Source organism: Nomascus leucogenys, chromosome 17, assembly GCF_006542625.1.
Source record: "Nomascus leucogenys isolate Asia chromosome 17, Asia_NLE_v1, whole genome shotgun sequence".
Taxonomy (NCBI): Eukaryota; Metazoa; Chordata; class Mammalia; order Primates; family Hylobatidae; genus Nomascus; species Nomascus leucogenys.
In genome coordinates, this window is record NC_044397.1 from 19,385,516 (window position 1) to 19,405,586 (window position 20,071).

Consider the following 20,071-nt stretch of genomic DNA (forward strand, 5'->3'; position numbering starts at 1 on the left):
TCACTTTTGTTTTCCTGAAAAATTTTTTGTTTTGTCTTTATTCTTCAAAGGTATTTTCACGGAGTCTGTAGGATTATAAATTGACAGGTTTTTTTTTAAAAAAAAAAAAAACCTTTTTTTCAGCACTTTACAGATGTTCTATCATTTTTTTTGACTTGTATAGTTTCTTACAGTGATCATTCTTATCTGTGAAGTCTGTGGTCATTCTTCTTTGTGTTTTTCTATATATAGTGTCTCCCTTCTTGATCCCACCACTAGAGGTTTTTAAGATTTTTTTATGACAGTTTTTTTTAACGATTTGATTATTAAATGCCTTTGAATGGTTTTATTAAGGCTTGTAATTCTTGGTTTGTGGTTCATTGGTATTCTTCAATCTGTGATTTTATCTTTTTTTTCAGATTTGAAAACATTTTGACTTTTATTTTTTAAAATATTTTTTCTTCATTCCCTCTCCTTTCTTCTGGCATTCCACTTACATGTATATTAGTATTCTTGGTATTATCTGATATATCATTGAGGTTCTGCTAATTTTTTGGTCTTTTTTCTCTCTGTGTTTCATTTTAGATAGTTTCTATTGTTGTGTCTTTAAGTTCATTGATTTTTTTCTTCTGCAGATCTAATCTGCTATTAATTCCATCCAATGTCATTTTCATTTTACATATTTTTTCAGCTCTAGAAATTTTATTTGTCTCTTTCATTTTTTATTATGTTTATGTTTTCTTTTAAGACCTGGAGCATACTTATAATACATATTTGATCTATTTTCAAGTTCTTTCATACTAATTCTATCATTTTTGCCATTTCTCTGTTCTATTTACTGGATTTTTTGTGCTTTTTAAAATTGATACATAATAGATACATATTTTTCAGGGTACATGTTATACTTTGATACATTCATATAATCAAATCAGGGTAGTTGGAATATACATCACCTTAAATATTTATCTTTATGTTATGAACATTTGAATTATTCTCTCCAAGCTATTTCAAAATTTGCAATAAATTAATATTAACTGTAGTCACGCTACTGATCTATAGAATACCAGGTCTTATTTCTTCTGTTTAATTGTATATTTGTACCCATCACTATTTACGGATTTTTATTTTGTTCATTGATCAACTTTTTTGTCTGATTCCTGGTGCTTTGAGTGCTTTTTGAGTGGATACAGGATGTTGTAAATGTTAATACTGTTGAATGCCTGATTTTTCTGTCTTTTTTTAAAAAATTAGTTTTTGGCCCTGTTTTTGGCAGGCTGCTGACTCATGGATCAGGTTGAGGCTTGTTTTTAAGCTTTGGTAGAATGTGTGTGGAGTTGCCTTTACTCTAACAAATTTTAGTTTTCCTCCTAAGGCTCTTGAGGTCCCTACTGTGAATGATTGGGGTGATTCACAAAGACTTTCCACCTTAACTAGTAAGAGGTCAAACATCTTCATCCCTGTGTGAACTCGAATAACTGCTCGCCTTTTATCTTCCTGTTCCATTTTTGTTGGGATTTGTACTACTTTCCTCTCTGCACACACCTCTCAGTATTCAGCAGGGACTCAAGAAGAGCCACATGCAGATTTATGAACTGATTTTATGTATAGCTCCCTCTTCTTTATACCTCTGCCTCACAACTTCCAGATGCCTTCACTTCCCTGACTGCTGATGTCTGATCACCGAAGGCTACTAATGCTGAGAATGCTCTCCCTGTTGTGTGGCCTGAAGTATACCTCCAGTCAGAAAGCCATGGCAATCATGAGTCCCACCCAACTTGTTTCATTTTCTTCAGTGATCACAGACATGTTTTGCCTGTAATTTGTGAAAACATGGGTTTTATATATTTTGTCCAGTTTTCTAGTTATTTACAGTGGAAGGGTAAGCCTGGTCTTTGATACACCATTATAGCCAGAAGCAGATGTCTGGTTTGTATTCTTAATTTTGTTATTACTACCTTAATCCCTCAGAAAAACCTTTTAACAATTTACATTTTTGTTTATGTATGCACTTATGCATTGGATATTATTGGCTCCTTCTTTTTTGAAAGGTTCTCTTCCACTACTTTCTAGAATATCATACTAATCTGATTTTTCTCCTTTCTCTCTTGCCATTTCTTTTAAGATTCCTTTTTAGCTCATCATCCTTTACCTTAGCATTATATCTTGGAATTTCTCAAGGCTTAGTTCTAAGTACTCCTATCTGTCTGTCTGTCTGTCTGTCTGTCTATCTATCTATCTATCTATCCATTCTCTTTCTAGGAAATCTTACCTATGACATTTTAAAGATCACCAAGGACTTTCAAACTTCTTTTTTTATTATTATTATACTTTAAGTTATAGGGTACATGTTCACAATGTGCAGGTTAGTTACATATGTATTCATGTGCCTTGTTGGTGTGCTGCACCCGTTAACTCATCATTTACATTAGGTGTATCTCCTAATGCTATCCCTCCCCGCTCCCTCCACCCCACAACAGGCCCCAGTGTGTGATGTTCCCCACCCTGTGTCCAAGTGTTCTCATTGTTCAATTCCCACATATGAGTGAGAACATGTGGTGTTTTGTTTTCTGTCCTTGCAATGGTTTGCTCAGAATGATGGTTTCCAGCTTCATCCATGTCTCTACAAAGGACATGAACTCATCCTTTTTTATGGCTGCCTAGTTTTCCATGGTGTATATGTTTCTTAATCCAGTCTATCATTGATGGACATTTGGGTTGGTTCCAAGTCTTTGCTATTGTGAATAGTGCCACAATAAACATACGTGTGCATGTGTCTTTACAGTAGAATGATTTATAATCCTTTGGGTATATGCTGAGTAATGGGAAGCCTGGGTCAAATGGTATTTCTAGTTCTAGATCCTTGAGGAATTGCCACATTGTCTTCCACAATGGTTGAACTAGTTTACAGTCCCACCAACAGTGTAAAAGTGTTCCTATTTCTCCACATCCTCTCCAGCACCTGTTGTTTCCTGACTTTTTAATGATGGCCATTCTAACTGGTGTGAGACGGTATCTCATTGTGGTTTCAAACTTCTGTTTCTAGCCTAGCCCTTTCTTACATGCTCTAAACCCTCCTGCCTGCTTTGACATCTCTAAGGCAACTCAAAGTCAAGTTAATGAAATTGCTATCTTCTCACCTTCCCTGACACCTGCCTCCAAATCTGGCCCTCTTCCAATGTTTCATATTTCAGCGAATTATTCCTCCATCCCATCTAGTTGTGCTGTTAAGAAATGAGGAAGAGATCTTGGACAGTTTCCTTTTCCTTATTCCGCAGCAATCCCTCACCCTACCTCCTTGTATATTCCCTCCATCAGCAAGTCCTGTAGTTTTACCTCTTAAGTCTTTTGACCCCATTTACTTCTCATCATTGCCACTGAATTAGTTTAAGCTACATATCATCTTTCATCTGATCTACTGTAACAGTCTCCTAAGTGGCCTCTGTATATCTCGTCTAATCCTCCACCCAAATCTGCTCTCAATACCCCAGGCTAAAGTGACCTTCCAAAGATCAGATCTGAGCATGTCAGCCCCTTCCTTAAGTCTCCTCCATAGATTCTTATTGATTTTGGGATAAAGACTCTAATCCTAAATAAAGCCTAAAAGACTCTCTGTGTGTTGGCCATTGTCTGCCTCTCCTGCTTCTTCTCTACCGCATGATCTTGACTGTGTTCCCCAAACAACTGGCTTCTTTCAGTTTTTGGAAAATGCCCCACTTCCTTCTTCTATTTTTTGAATAAAGTCTCCCCCTGCCACCCAGGCTAGAGTGCAGTGGTGTGATGACGGCTCACTGCAGCCTCGACCTCTTCGGCTCAAGCTGTCTTCCTACCTAAGCCTCCCAGGTAGCTGAGATTATAGCCATGTGCTACCACACCCAGCTAATTTTTGTATTTTTTTTTAGAGACGGGGTCTCGCCATGTTGCCCAGGCTGGTCTCAAACTCCTGAGCTCAAGCAATCCTCCTGCCTCAGCCCCCCAAAGTGTTGAGATCATAGGTATGAGCCACCATACCTGGCCCCCTCTTTCCTTCTTGCCATAGTATCTCAGCATATGCAATTCTGTTTGAAATATCCTTTCCTACCTTTAAATCCTACTCTGCTCCAGGTTAACTCCTATTTATAATATCTATAGATTTCAGCTTTGCCACCTCTTCAAGAAAGCCCTTTTTTTCCCTTTAAATACACACTTTGTTTATAATTGTATAAAACTGGTTATGTCACTGCCACTTTGTCCCCCAGTGAAAATAAGATCCATGTCCTCAGCACTAGGCCCTACATAAATATTTTTGAATGGATAAGTGAATGAATTACTCAGTGGTTTCCATTTATTTTTATAGAATCATGAACATAATAAGTCATAAATGAAAATTTGTTAAACACTTTATGAATTGTTGCCTAATGTGCATTATCATTTCATCTGTTCTGAATGACTATTTATGGCCTTTTAAAATGAGGTTTATATTTTATTGAAATTATAGTATAGACAATTTTAGATAAACTCTCACCGTGAGGTCAAATTATTATTTCTTTATTATTTTTATTTATTTCAAAAGCCTTTATTCATTTTTGGTCAGAGAAAAGGACAATCTCAAGGTCAACTTTTCACTTAATTATACATTTGAACTTACGGGATTCACTACCTAGACACTGTGCCTACTGACAACACAAAATGAACTCCCTTCTAGTCCCTAAAGTTGCATGTTGAAAGAATAAGCAGAATCCCTTGCAATAGCCAACATTGGTACTTATCCTAGGTGTAAGGTGTAATAGAAAAACAGAAGCAAAAACGGACAAGAGCATTGTAACTTTATAGCACAACAAGTACAAATATCACTGGAAGAAATAAAGTTACAGGCACCAAATTTTTTTAAAAGGCAGGTTCATAAGCATAAAAAACTTAAATTGGTTGCACAAGATTAACTACTGTGCATGTGGACATGTGTGCCAATCCCAGTTGTTAACCTGGAGACAAACATCCTTAAATCCAATTAACTATACTGAATGCCAAATTCAAAGTTTGTGTTTACCTAGGTCCTCTAAAACCTAGATATGAAATTATGTCTTGTCAATGAACCAGGAAAATCTACTGTAATGACACGAGTCAGGAACACTTGAATCAACATTAACATATCTAAGACTTACCTTTTCCACTATTCCTTCCTACATCTGCATATGCAAATGCTTACCTATTCAAGTTTATTCACTAACTACATTAAAATGATATTTACTATCATGACTTTTTCTAAACTCACACGGCATTTGCAGTTAACTGTAATATAGCTTCCTCAGAATGCCCAAATAGAAAATATTTTGTTCAGTGTTGTGATGGCTGTGACGTAACACTAACAGAATATAACTAAATCAGTTATTCTGCCACTACTTCAAATTTTAATTTAACTTTTGATCAAACTTTAATGGATAATCTCATACCTATCTGTGAAATTCCTTGTGTTATAATTACTTTCAATACTTTAAACTATAGTTCCTACCACAGTTTTACAGTGTTCTTTTCTATATTTATTTGGATTTTTACTAAGAGAATTAACATCATGGTGTTATGATTATAATTGCATATAAAGTTTTTTGTAGCAGACCACTGATCAGCTCTAAAATCAAATAAGTAATTAGCAATTCAAAAATGGCTTTCCAGAGAAAAGAACAAAGCAAAAGGAGCTACTAACAATCATTATGTTACAATCCAGAGGACACATGGTCTACTAGAAAGCTTCCAGTGATCACAGCACTGTGACTTTGTCTCAGGACAGTGTCTTCAGATATCCAGAGGGGAAAGAACATCATCCAAAGATGTGGTGGAAACTTCAGTTAACAGAGAGATGAAGCCTTAAGAGCATGGAATATATCTACATATTGGGAAACAGAGTGACACTGTGGCTGGCTATTTATAAAGGACCACTGTTTCTCCCTATGGATCAATTCTCCCCACACAACAAACTGTGCCTTAATTATCGCTTATTTAAAATTATATTTTTATGGAGCTATGTGGTACCTGACACCGAAAAATAATCACATAAGGAAGCATTTATTTGAGGTTTAATATAAAATCATACAAATAAAATGTGTATAAACACAAATCCACATTGAGTCATAACATAGATAGCAAAGGGCAAAGTAAAAACAAAGAACATGAATTGGCAGCTATATACAGTTAGACACAATTGTGTCTTGTACACTAGAAAGTTTTTTACAAAATAATCGTCTTAGATCAACAAAAGACCAATCTTCAATGTCATCCTGCAAGATGGATTATTTTAACACCATCTCCTCCTGTTTTCTCCAATGTCCTCCTTTAGTATGGCTGGAGATTGTTTTAGTGATTGCCACCCCCTGGAGATGCCTTGCGATAAGTGCTCTTTTGGCCACTATAGTCTGCATACACCTGTGCATAGTCATGGTTCCTATAGCTATACCCAGCATGATCATATCTGCCATAGCCACTACAGTTTTGATCACCACCATAGGCACTATTGTAATTCCCATATCTGCGATCATAGTCACTAGATCATTGATTCCAGTTATGCCTTGACCTTGGTCACAAACCCCTAGGGCCCCCTCATTCACTGGTTGCAGCACCTGTTCTTCCTTTTTGTTTTGGTGTTGCAGCTTCTATATCTCTTTGGGTTGTGCAACTATGATTTCACACTTCCCAGAACCAATTTGATAATAATCTGCTGTCTAACAATTTCTTTACTGGATCTTCATCTATATATGTGAGAAAACAAAATCTTCTTTTGTTTTTGTATCCATGGGAATTTCAATATTTTCAAACTTTCCAAAGGCTCTAAAATATTCTTTAATTTGTTTTTCAGAAGTTTCTGGGCTCAATCCATGCACAAAACCCTTTTTGGGGGATTCTTTCCCTATTGTACTTTAAGTTCTAGGGTACATGTGCATAACGTGCAGGTTTGTTACATAGGTATACATGTGCCATGTTGCTGTGCTGCACCCATTAACTCGTCATTTACATTAGGTATATCTCCTAATGCTATCCCTCCCCCCTTGCCCCACCCCATGACAGGCCCCAGTGTGTGATGTTCCCCACCCTGGGTCCAAGTGTTCTCATTGTTCAATTCCCACCTATGAGTGAGAAAATGCCGTGTTTGGTTTTCTGTCCTTGCGATAGTTTGCTGAGAATGATGGTTTCCAGCTTCATCCATGTCTCTACAAAGGACATGAACTCATCATTTTTTATGGCTGCATAGTATTCCGTGGTGTATATGTGCCACATTTTCTTAATCCAGTCTATCATTGATGGACATTTGGGTTGGTTCCAAGTCTTTGCTATTGTGAATAGTGCCACAATAAACATAAGTGTGCATGTGTCTTTATAGCAGCATGATTTATAATCCTTTGGGTATATACCCAGTGATGAGATGGCTGGGTCAAATGGTATTTCTAGTTCTAGATCCTTGAGGAATCGCCACACTGTCTTCTACAATGGTTGAACTAGTTTACAGTCCCACCAACAGTGTAAAAGTGTTCGTATTTCTCCACATCCTCTCCAGCACCTGTTGTTTCCTGACTTTTTAATGATGGCCATTCTAACTGGTGTGAGATGGTATCTCATTGTGGTTTTGATTTGCATTTCTCTGATGGCCAGTGATGATGAGCATTTTTTCATGTGTCCATTGGCTGCATAAATGCCTTCTTTTGAGAAGTGTCTGTTCGTATCCTTCACCCACTTTTTGATGGGGTTGTTTGATTTTTTCTTGTAAATTTGTTTAAGTTCTTTGTAGATTCTGGATATTAGCCCTTTGTCAGATGAGTAGATTGCAAAAATTTTCTCCCATTCTGTAGGTTGCCTGTTCACTCTGATGGTAGTTTCTTTTGCTGTGCAGAAGCTCTTTGTTTTAATTAGATCCCATTTGTCAATTTTGGCTTTTGTTGCCATTGCTTTTGGTGTTTTGGACATGAAGTCCTTGCCCATGCCTATGTCCTGAATGGTATTGCCTAGGTTTTCTTCTAGGGTTTTTATGGTTTTAGGTCTAGCATTTAAGTCTTTAATCCATCTTGAATTAATTTTTGTACAAGGTGTAAGGAAGGGATCCAGTTTCAGCTTTCTACATATGGATAGTCAGTTTTCCCAGCACCATTTATTAAATAAGGATCCTTTTCCCATTGCTTGTTTTTGTCAGGTTTATCAAAGATCAGATGGTTCTAGATGTGCGGTATTATTTCTGAGGGCTCTGTTCTGTTCCATTGGTCTATATCTCTGTTTTGGTACTAGTACCATGCTGTTTTGGTTATTGTAGCCTTGTAGTATAGTTTGAAGTCAGGTAGCATGATGCCTCCAGCTTTGTTCTTTTGGCTTAGGATTGTCTTGGCAATGCGGGGTCTTTTTTGGTTCCATATGAACTTTAAAGTAGTTTTTTCCAATTCTGTGAAGAAAGTCATTGGTACTTGATGGGGATGGCATTGAATCTATAAATTACCTTGGGCAGTCTGGCCACTTTCACGATATTGATTCTTTCTACCCATGAGCATAGAATGTTCTTCCATTTGTTTGTGTCCTCTTTTATTTCATTGAGCAGTGGTTTGTAGTTCTCCTTGAAGAGGTCCTTCACGTCCCTTGTAAGTTGGATTCTTAGGTATTTTATTCTCTTTGAAGCAATTGTGAATGGGAGTTCATTCATGATTTGGCTCTCTGTCTGTTATTGGTGTATAAGAATGCTTGTGATTTTTGTACATTGATTTTGTATCCTGAGACTTTGCTGAAGTTGCTTATCAGCTTAAAGAGATTTTGGGCTGAGACGCTGCGGTTTTCTACATATAAAATCATGTCATCTGCAAACAGGGACAATTTGACTTCCTCTTTTCCTAATTGAATACCCTTTATTTCTTTCTCCTGCCCGATAGCTCTGGCCAGAACTTCCAACACTGTGTTGAATAGGAGTGGTGAGAGAGGGCATCCCTGTCTTGTGCCAATTTTCAAAGGGAATGCTTCCAGTTTTTGCCCATTCAGTATGATATTGGCTGTGGGTTTGTCATAGATATCTCTTATTATTTTGAGATACATCCCATCAATACCTAATTTATTGAGATTTTTTAGCATGAAGGGTTGTTGAATTTTGTCAAAGGCCTTTTCTGCATCTGTTGAGATAATCGATTGGATTTGTCTTTGGTTCTGTTTATATGATGGATTACATTTATTGATTTGCATATGTTGAACCAGCCTTGCATCCCAGGGATGAAGCCCACTTGATCACAGTGGATAAGCTTTTTGATATGCTGCTGGATTTGGTTTGCTAGTACTTTGTTGAGGATTTTTCCTCAATAAAGGAACGGTTTATTGGTCTAAAATTCTCTTTTTTTGTTGTGGCTCTGCCAGGCTTTGGTATCAGGATGATGCTGGCCTCATAAATGAGTTAGGGAGTATTCCCTCTTTCTCTATTTCTTGGAAGAGTTTCAGAAGGAATGGTACCAGCTCCTCCTTGTACCTCAGCTAGAATTTGGCTGTGAATCCATCTGGTCCTGGACTTTTTTTGGTTGGTAAGCTATTAATTATTGCCTCAATTTCAGAGCCTGTTATTGGTCTATTCAAGGATTCAACTTCTTCCTGGTTTAGTATTGGGAGGGTATATGTGTCCAGGAATTTATCCATTTCTTCTAGATTTTCTAGTTTATTTGCATAGAGGTGTTTATAGTATTCTCTGATGGTAGTTTGTATTTCTGTGGGATCGGTGGTGATAACCCCTTTATCATTTTTTATTGCATCTGTTTGATTGTTCTCTCTTTTCTTCTTTATTAGTCTTGCTAGCGGTCTGTCAATTTTGTTGATGTTTTCAAAAAACCAGCTCCTGGATTCATTGATTTTTTGAAGGGTTTTTTGTGTCTCTAGCTCCTTCAGTTCTTCTCTGATCTTAGTTATTTCTTGCCTTCTGCTAGCTTTTGAATGTGTTTGCTCTGGCTTCTTTAGTTCTTTTAATTGTGATGTTAGGGTGTCCATTTTAAATCTTTCATGCTTTCTCTTGTGGGCATTTAGTGCTATAAATTTCCCTCTACACCCTGCTTTAAATGTGTCCCAGAGATTCTGTTATGTTGTGTCTTTGTTCTCATTGGTTTCAAAAAACATCTTTATTTCTGGCTTCATTTCGTTATGTACCCACTAGTCATTCAGGAGTAGGTTGTTCAGTTTCCAAGTCGTTGAGCGGTTTTGAGTGAGTTTCTTTTATTGTTGTTGTTGTTGTTTTTTGTTTTGTTTTGTTTTTTATTATTATACTTTAGGTTTTAGGGTACATGTGCACAATGTGCAGGTTTGTTACATATGTATCCATGTGCCATGTTGGTGTGCTGCACCCATTAACTCGTCATTTAGCATTAGGTATATCTCCTAATGCCGTCCCTCCCCACTCCTCCCACCCCACAGCAGTCCCCAGAGTGTGATGTTCCTCTTCCTGTGTCCATGAGTTCTCATTCTTCAATTCCCACCTATGAGTGAGAACATGCGGTGTTTGGTTTTCTGTCCTTGCGATAGTTTACTGAGAATGATGTTTTCCAGTTTCATCCATGTCCCTACAAAGGACATGAACTCATCATTTTTTATGGCTGCATAGTATTCCATGGTGTATATGTGCCACATTTTCTTAATCAAGTCTATCGTTGTTGGACATTTGGGTTGGCTCCAACTCTTTGCTATTGTGAATAGTGCTGCAATAAACATACGTGTGCATGTGTCTTTATAGCAGCATGATTTATAGTCCTTTGGGTATGTACCCAGTAATGGGATGGCTGGGTCAAATGGTGTTTCTAGTTCTAGATCCCTGAGGAATCGCCACACTGACTTCCACAATGGTTGAACTAGTTTACAGTCCCACCAACAGTGTAAAAGTGTTCCTATTTCTCCACATCCTCTCCAGCACCTGTTGTTTCCTGTTTTTTTAATGATGGCCATTCTAACTGGTGTGAGATGGTATCTCACTGTGGTTTGATTTGCATTTCTCTGATGGCCAGTGATGATGAGCATTTTTTCATGTGTTTTTTGGCTGCATAAATGTCTTCTTTTGAGAAGTGTCTGTTCATGTCCTTCACCCACTTTTCGATGGGGTTGTTTGTTTTCTTCTTGTAAATTTGTTTGAGTTCATTGTAGATTCTGGATATTAGCCCTTTGTCAGATGAGTAGGTTGCAAAAATTTTCTCCCATTCTGTAGGTTGCCTGTTCACTCTGATGGTAGTTTCTGTTACTGTGCAGAAGCTCTTTAATTAGATCCCATTTGTCAATTTTGGCTTTTGTTGCCATTGCTTTTGGTGTTTTAGACATGAAGTCCTTGCCCACGCCTATGTCCTGAATGGTATTGCCTAGGTTTTCTTGTAGGATTTTAATGGTTTTAGGTCTAACATTTAAGTCTTTAATTCATCTTGAATTAATTTTTGTATAAGGTTTAAGGAAGGGATCCAGTTTCAGCTTTCTACATATGGCTAGCCAGTTCTCCCAGCCCCATTTATTAAATAGGAAATCCTTTCCCCATTGCTTGTTTTTGTCAGGTTTGTCAAAGATCAGATAGTTGTAGATATGTGGCATCATTTCTGAGGGCTCTGTTCTGTTCCATTGATCTATGTCTCTGTTGTGGTACCAGTACCATGCTGTTTTGGTTACTGTAGCCTTGTAGTATAGTTTGAAGTCAGGTAGCGTGATGCCTCCAGCTTTGTTCTTTTGGCTTAGGATTGACTTGGCAATGTGGGCTCTTTTTTGGTTCCATATGAACTTTAAAGTAGCTTTTTCCAATTCTGTGAAGAAAGTCATTGGTGGCTTGATTGGGATGACATTGAGTCTATAAATTACCTTGGGCAGTATGGCCATTTTCACGATATTGATTCTTCCAACCCATGAGCATGGAATGTTCTTCCATTTGTTTGTATCCTCTTTTATTTCATTGAGCAGTGGTTTGTAGTTCTCCTTGAAGAGGTCCTTCACATCCCTTGTAAGTTGGACTCCTAGGTATTTTATTCTCTTTGAAGCAATTGTGAATGGGAGTTCACTCAGGATTTGGCTCTCTGTCTGTGATTGGTGTACAAGAATGCTTGTGATTTTTGTACATTGATTTTGTATCCTGAGACTTTGCTGAAGTTGCTAATCAGCTTAAGGAGATTTTGGGCTGAGACGATGGCGTTTTCTAGTTATACAATCATGTCATCTGCAAACAGGGACAATTTGACTTCCTCTTTTCCTAATTGAATACCCTTTATTTCCTTCTCCTTCCTGATTGCTCTGGCCAGAACTTCCAGCACTATGTTGAATAGGAGTGGTGAGAGAGTGCATCCCTGTCTTGTGCCAGTTTTCAAAGGGAATGCTTCCAGTTTTTGCCCATTCAGTATGATATTGGCTGTGGGGTTGTCATAGATAGTTCTTATTATTTTGAGATACATCCCATCAATACCTAATTTATTGAGAGTTTTTAGCATGAAGGGCTGTTGAATTTTGTCAAAGGTCTTTTCTGCATCTATTGAGATAATCATGTGGTTTTTGTCTTTGGTTCTGTTTATATGCTGGATTACATTTATTGATTTGTGTATGTTGAACCAGCCTTGCATCCCAGGGATGAAGCCCACTTGATCATGGTGGATAAGCTTTTTGATGTGCTGCTTGATTCGGTTTGCCAGTATTTTATTGAGGATTTTTGCATCAATGTTCATCAAGGATATTGGTCTGAAATTCTCTTTTTTGGTTATGTCTCTGCCAGGCTTTGGTATCAGGATGATGCTGGCTTAATAAAATGTGTTAGGGAGGATTCCCTCTTTTTCTATCGATTGGAATAGTTTCAGAAGGAATGGTACCAGTTCCTCCTTGTACCTCTGGTAGAATTTGGCTGTGAATCCATCAGGTCCTGGACTCTTTTTGGTTGGTAAGCTATTGATTATTGCCACAATTTCAGAACCTGTTATTGGTCTATTCAGAGATTCAACTTCTTCCTGGTTTAGTCTTGGGAGGGTGTATGTGTTGAGGAATTTGTCCATTTCTTCTAGATTTTCTAGTTTATTTGCGTAGAGGTGTTTGTAGTATTCTCTGATGGTAGATTGTATTTCTGTGGGATCAGTGGTGATAGCCCCTTTTTCATTTTTTATTGAATCTATTTGATTCTTCTCTCTTTTCTTCTTTATTAGTCTTGCTAGCGGTCTATCAATTTTGTTGATCTTTTCAAAAAACCGGCTACTGGATTCATTAATTTTTTGAAGGGTTTTTTGTGTCTCCATTTCCTTCAGTTCTGCTCTGATTTTAGTTATTTCTAGCTTTCTGCTAGCTTTTGAATGTATTTCCTCTTGCTTTTCTAGTTCTTTTGATTGTGATGTTATGGTGTCAATTTTGGATCTTTCCTGCTTTCTCTTGTGGGCATTTAGTGCTATAAATTTCCCTGTACACACTGCTTTGAATGTGTCCCAGAGATTCTGGTATGTTGTGGCTTTGTTCTCGTTGGTTTCAAAGAACATCTTTATTTCTGCCTTCATTTCATTATGTACCCAATAGTCATTCAGGAGCAGGTTGTTCAGTTTCCATGTAGTTGAGCGGTTTTGAGTGAGTTTCTTAATCCTGAGTTCTAGTTTGATTGCACTGTGGTCTGAGAGACAGTTTGTTATAATTCCTGTTCTTTTACATTTGCTGAGGAGTGCTTTACTTCCACCTACATGGTCAATTTTGGAATAGGTGTGGTGTGGTGCTGAAAAAAATGTATATTCTGTTGATTTGGGGTGGAGAGTTCTGTAGATGTCTATTAGGTCCACTTTGTGCAGAGCTGAGTTCAATTCCTGGATATCCTTGTTAACTTTCTGTCTCGTTGATCTGTCTAATGTTGACAGTGGGGTGTTAAAATCTCCCATTATTATTGTGTGGGAGTTTAAGTCCCTTTGTAGGTCACTCAGGACTTGCTTTATGAATCTGGGTGCTCCTGTGTTGGGTGCATATATATTTAGGATAGTTAGCTCTTCTTGTTGAATTGATCCCTTTACCATTATGTAATGGCCTTCTTTGTCTCTTTTGATCTTTGTTGGTTTAAAGTCTATTTTATCAGAGACTAGGATTGCAACCCCTGCCTTTTTTTGTTTTCCATTTGCTTGATAGATCTTCCTCCATCCCTTTATTTTGAGTCTATGTGTGTCTCTGCATGTGAGATGGGTTTCCTGAATACAGCACACTGATGGGTCCTGACTCCTTATCCAGTTTGCCAGTCTGTGTCTTTTAATTGGAGCATTTAGCCCATTTGCATTTAAAGTTAATATTGTTATGTGTGAATCTGATCCTGTCATTATGATGTTAGTTGGTTATTTTGCTCGTTAGTTGATGCAGTTTCTTCCTAGCTTTGATGGTCTTTATGATTTGGCATGTTTTTGCAGGGGTTTGTACCGGTTGTTCCTTTCCATGTTTAGTGCTTCCTTCAGGAGCTCTTTTAGGGCAGGCCTGGTGATGACAAAATGACTCAGCATTTGCTTGTCTGTAAAGTATTTTATTTCTCCTTCACTTATGAAGCTTAGTTTGGCTGGATATGAAATTCTGGGTTGAAAATTCTTTTCTTTAAGAATGTTGAATATCGGCCCCCACTCTCTTCTGGCTTGTAGAGTTTCTGCTGAAAGATCAGCTGTTAGTCTGATGGGCTTCCCTTTGTGGGTAACCTGACCTTTCTCTCTGGCTGCCCTTAACATTTTTTCCTTCATTTCAACTTTGGTGAATCTGACAATTGTGTGTCTTGGAGTTGCTCTTCTCGAGGAGTATCTTTGTGGCGTTCTCTGTATTTCCTGAATCTGAATGTTGGCCTGCCTTGCTAAATTGGGGAAGTTCTCCTGGATGATATCTTGCAGAGTGTTTTCCAACTTGGTTCCATTCACCCCGTCATTTTCAGTACACCAATCAGACGTAGGTTTGGTCTTTTCACATAGTCCCAAATTTCTTGGAGGCTTTGTTCATTTCTTTTTATTCTTTTTTCTCTAAACTTCCCTTCTTGCTTCATTTCATTCATTTCATCTTCCATCAGCGATACCCTTTCTTCCAGTTGATCGCATCGGCTACCAAGGCTTCTGCAATCTTCGCGTAGTTCTCGATACTTGGCTTTCAGCTCCATGAGCTCCTTTAAGCCCTTCTCTCCATTGGTTATTCTAGTTGTCCATTTGTCTATTTTTTTTTCAAAGTTTTTAACTTCTTTGCTATTGTTTTGAATTTCCTCCCGTAGCTCGGAGAGTTTGATCGTCTGAAGCCTTCTTCTCTCAACTCGTCAAAGTCATCCTCCGTCCAGCTTTGTTCCATTGCTAGTGAGGAACTGCGTTCCTTTGGAGGAGGAGAGGTGCTCTGCTTTTTAGAATTTCCAGCTTTTCTGCTCTGTTTTTTCCCCATCTTTGTGGTTTTATCTACTTTTGGTCTTTGATGATGGTGATGTACAGATGGGTTTTTGGTGTGGATGTCCTTTCTGTTTGTTAGTTTTCCTTCTACCAGACAGGACCCTCAGCTGCAGGTCTGTTGGTGTTTACTAGAGGTCCACTCCAGACCCTGTTTGGCTGGGTGTCAGCAGCGGTGGCTGCAGAACAGCAGATTTTCAGGAGACCACAAATGCAGCTGTCTGATAGTTCCTCTGGAAGTTTTGTCTCAGAGGAGTACCCGGCCGAGTGAGGTGTCAGTCTGTCCCTACTGGGGGGTGCCTCCCAGTTAGGCTGCTTGGGGGTCAGGGACCCACTTTAGGAGGCAGTCTGTCTGTTCTCAGATCTCCAGCTGCATGCTGGGAGAACCACTACTCTCTTCAAAGCTGTCAGTCAGATAGGGACATGTAAGTCTGCAGAGGTTCCTGCTGAATTTTTGTTTGTCTGTGCCCTGCCCCCAGAGGTGGAGCCTACAGAGGCAGGCAAGCCTCCTTGAGCTGTGGTGGGCTCCACCCAGTTTGAGCTTCCTGGCTGCTTTGTTTACCTAAGCAAGCCTGGGCAATGGCGGGCGCCCCTCCCCCAGCCTCGCTGCCACCTTGCAGTTTGATCTCAGACTGCTGTGCTAGCAATCAGTGAGACTCCGTGGGCATAGGACCCTCTGAGCCAGGTGCGGGACACAATCTCTTAGTGTGCTGTTTTCCAGGCCCGTTGGAAAAGCGCAGTATTAGGGTGGGACTGACCCGATTTTCCAGGTGCTGTCTGTTACCCCTTTCTTTGACTAGGAAAGGGAACTCCCTGACCCCTTGCACTTCCGGAGTGAGGCAATGCCTCGCCCTGCTTCGGCTCGCGCACAGTGCGCTTCACCGACTGTCCTGCACCCACTGTTTGGCACTCCCTAGTGAGATGAAACCGGTACCTGAAACAGAAATGTAGAAATCACTCGTCTTCTGTGTCGCTCAAGCTGGGAGCTGTAGACCGGAGCTGTTCCTATTTGGCCATCTTGGCTCTACCCCCGTGAGTGAGTTTCTTAATCCTGAGTTCTAGTTTGATTGCACTGTAGTCTGAGAGACCGTTTGTTATAATTTCTGTTCTTTTACATTTGCTGAGGAGTGCTTTACTTCCAACCATGTGGTCAACTTTGGAATAAGTGCTATGTGGTGCTGAAAAGAATGTATATTCTGTTGATTTGGGGTGGAGAGTTCTGTAGATGTCTATTATGTCTGCTTGGTGCAGAGCTGAGCTCTATTCCTGTATATCCTTGTTAACTTTCTGTCTCGTTGATATGTCTAATGTTGACACTGGGGTGTTAAAGTCTCCCATTATTATTGTGTGAGAGTCTAAGTCTCTTTGTAGGTCTCTAAGAACTTGCCTTATGAATCTGGGTGCTCCTGTACTGAGTGCATATATATTTAGTGTAGTTAGCTCTTCTTGTTGAATTGATCCCTTTACCATTATGTAATGGCCTTCTTTGTCTCTTCTGATATTTGTTGGTTTAAAGTCTGTTTTATCAGAGGCCAGGATTGCCACACCTGCTTTTTTTTATTTTCTATTTGCTTTGTAGATCTTCCTCCATCCCTTTAATTTGAGCCTTTGTGTGTCTCTGCACGTGAGATGGGTCTCCTGAATACAGCACACTGATGGGTCTTGACTCTTTATCCAATTTACCAGTCTGTGTATTTTAATTGAAGCATTTAGCCCCTTTACATTTAAGGTTAATATTGTTTGTGTGAATTTGATCCTGTCATTATGATGTTAGGTGGTTGTTTTGCTCTTTAGTTGATGCAGTTTCTTCCTAGCATCAATGGTCTTTATAATTTGGCATGTTTCTACAGTGGCTGGTACTGGTTGTTTCTTTCCATGTTTAGTGCTTCCTTTGGGAGCTCTTGTAAGGCAGGCCTGGTGGTGACAAAATCTCTCAGCATTTGCTTGTCTGTGAAGGATTTTATTTCTCCTTCACTTATGAAGCTTAGTTTGGGTGGATATGAAATTCTGGGCTAAAGATTCTTTTCCTTAAGAATGTTGAATATTTACCCCCACTCACTTCTGGCTTGTAGAGTTTCTGCCGAGAGATCTGCTGTTAGTCTAATGGGCTTCCCTTTGTGAGTAACCCACCCTTTCTCCCTGGCTGCCCTTAACATTTCCACCTTGGTGAATCTGATGATTATGTGTCCTGGAGTTCCTCTTCTCGAGGAGTATCTTTGTGGCATTTTCTGTATTTCCTGAATTTGAATGTTGGCCTGCCTTGCTAGGTTGGGGAAGTTCTCCTGGATAATATCCTGCAGCGTGTTTTCCAACTTGGTTCCATTCTCCCTGTCACTTTCAGGTACACCAGTCAGATGTAGATTTGGTGTTTTCACATAGTCCCATGTTTCTTTTAGGCTTTGTTCATTTCTTTTTACTCTTTTTTTGGCAAACTTCTCTTCTCACTTCATTTCATTCATTTGATCTTCAATCACTGAAACCCTTTCTTCCCGGTGATGGAATCAGCTACTGAATCTTATGCATGTGTCATGTGTTCTCATATCATGGTTTTCAGCTACATCTGGTCATTTAAGGACTTCTCTACACTGGTTATTCTAGTTAGCCATTCATCTAATCTTTTTTCTAGGTTTTTCGCTTCTTTGCAATGGGCTCAAACATCCTCCTTTAGCTCGGAGAAGTTTGATGGTCTGAAGCCTTCTTCTCTCTACTCGTCAAAGTCATTCTCCTTCCAGCTTTGTTTCATTGCTGGTGAGGAGCTGCGTTCCTTTGGAGGAGAAGAGGCACTCTGATTTTTTGAATTTTCAGCTTTTCTGCTCTGGTTTCTCCCCATCTTTGTGGTTTTATCTACCTTTTGTCTTTGATGATGGTGACATACAGATGGGGTTTTGGTGTGGATGTCCTTTTTGTTTGTTAGTTTTCCTTCTAACAGTCAGGACCCTCAGCTGCAGGTCTATTGAAGTTTGCTGGAGGTCCACTCCAGACCCTGTTTGCCTGGGTATCACCACCGGAGGCTGCAAAACAGTGAATATTGCAGAACAGGAAATGCTCCTGCCTGATCCTTCCTCTGGAAGCTTCATCTAAGAGCGTCATCCGGCCGTGTGAGGTGTCAGTTGGCCCCTACTGGGGCTTTTTGGACAGTGGGTACAGGACAGTTTTTGCAGCCCACTGAGCCAGAGCCGACGCAGGGCGAGGCATCACCTCACCCGGGAAGTGCAAGGGGTCAGGGAATTCCCTTTCCTAGCCAAGGGAAGCTGTGACAGACGACACCTGGAAAATTGGGTCACTCCCACCCTAATACTGCACTTTTCCAACGGTCTTAGCAAACGGCACACCAGGAGATTATATCCCATGCCTGGCTTGGAGGGTCCCAGGCCCAGGGAGCCTTGTTCATTGCTAGCACAACAGTCTGAGATGGAACTGCAAGGCAGCAGGGAGGCTGGGGGAGGTGTGCCCGCCAGCCGAGGCTTGAATAGGTAAATAAAGCAGCAGGGAAGCTTGAACTGGGTGGAGCCCACCACAGCTCAAGAAGGCCCGCCTACCTCTATAGACTCCACCTCTGGGGGCAGGGCGGAGCTGAACAAAAGGCAGCAGAAACTTCTGCAGACTTAAATGTCCCTGGTCTGACAGCTTTGAAGAGAGTAGTGGTTCTCCCAGCATGGAGATTCTTTCCCTTTTAAAGCTTTGGTCCTCTTGGGGTCTATCAATTTGCCATCCAGTTTGTGTTCTTTCATTTCCAAAGCATTATCAACACTAGCAGCATCTCTGAAAAGCACAAATCCAAATCCCTTTATCTCCCAGTGATTGGATGTGTGTTAATTGTGCAGTCTACAACTTCCCCAAATTGAGACAAGTATTCAATCACATCTTTTTTGCTTTTATCCCAGCTCAAACCTCTAATACACATTTTACTATCATCTTCCTCATTCTTGCTTGTATTCATCTTGGGTCCCTCTGTGAATTCTATAGCTGTGTTTGTTCATGTCCTCCATAGTGGAGGAGTTGTCAGCAGAGAGGTACTGGCATGCAGTCTGGGTTGCTGCGGTAGTGATGTCAGATCAAGTATTTCTGTACTTAATATGGTTAAAAGATTTACCTCCTGGTTCCAGTTTTTCTTTCTAGGGGTGGGGAAATTTTTCTTTCTAGGGGTGGGGAAAGGCCTACTTTCAAAATATTTCAGCTTTCAACTGCATAGATTGTATATTTTCACAAAGGAGGGGATGGTTATCCAGTTTCTAATGAGGGAAATGGGCTTGTAGAGGTAGTTCTGACATCTATCCCCTTTCTCACACATACTCCTGATTACCATAGACTTAAGTACTCAATGTATTTTTATTGTTTGGCTTAGCTACCTTATATTATCTCATATGTTCCTAGCTCTATGTTTAGTGCTTTAGAGTATTACTAGTCTCCAAAACAAGCATGCAAACATTACTAATCCTATTTTACAAATTAAAAAATTGAGACCCAGATAAATTAAGCAAATTGTTCAAAGCCATAGTTAGTAAGTGGCAAGGCCAGGATCTCTGAAGCACCAAAACCAACATATACCCTTCCTACTACTTCTTCATGAGCTAATTCCTGGTTTTGTCGTGGAAAATTGAGAGTTGACTTCACATTTGGCTGTTTCTTGGTCTTTGTGACATAAAACTCAATCACAAAATTAACGTGTAAAAAAGGTTTTTTAAAACTTCTGTGACTCATTCTTAATATAACCTTTCCATAGTAATTAAATTTTCATAGAGCTATTTGATGACTTTTTAAAA

The 20,071-nt window shown here is 39.4% G+C and overlaps 1 protein-coding gene and 1 pseudogene across 2 annotated transcripts in view; one reads left to right on the forward strand and one right to left on the reverse strand.

The window, feature by feature from the left end:
• CCDC148 (coiled-coil domain containing 148) overlaps positions 1 to 20,071 on the forward strand; it is a 297,456-nt gene that overhangs the window by 25,773 nt on the left and 251,612 nt on the right. The gene's annotated exons all lie outside the window — the stretch shown is intronic.
• On the reverse strand, positions 6,600 to 19,297 carry LOC115830918 (annotated as a pseudogene).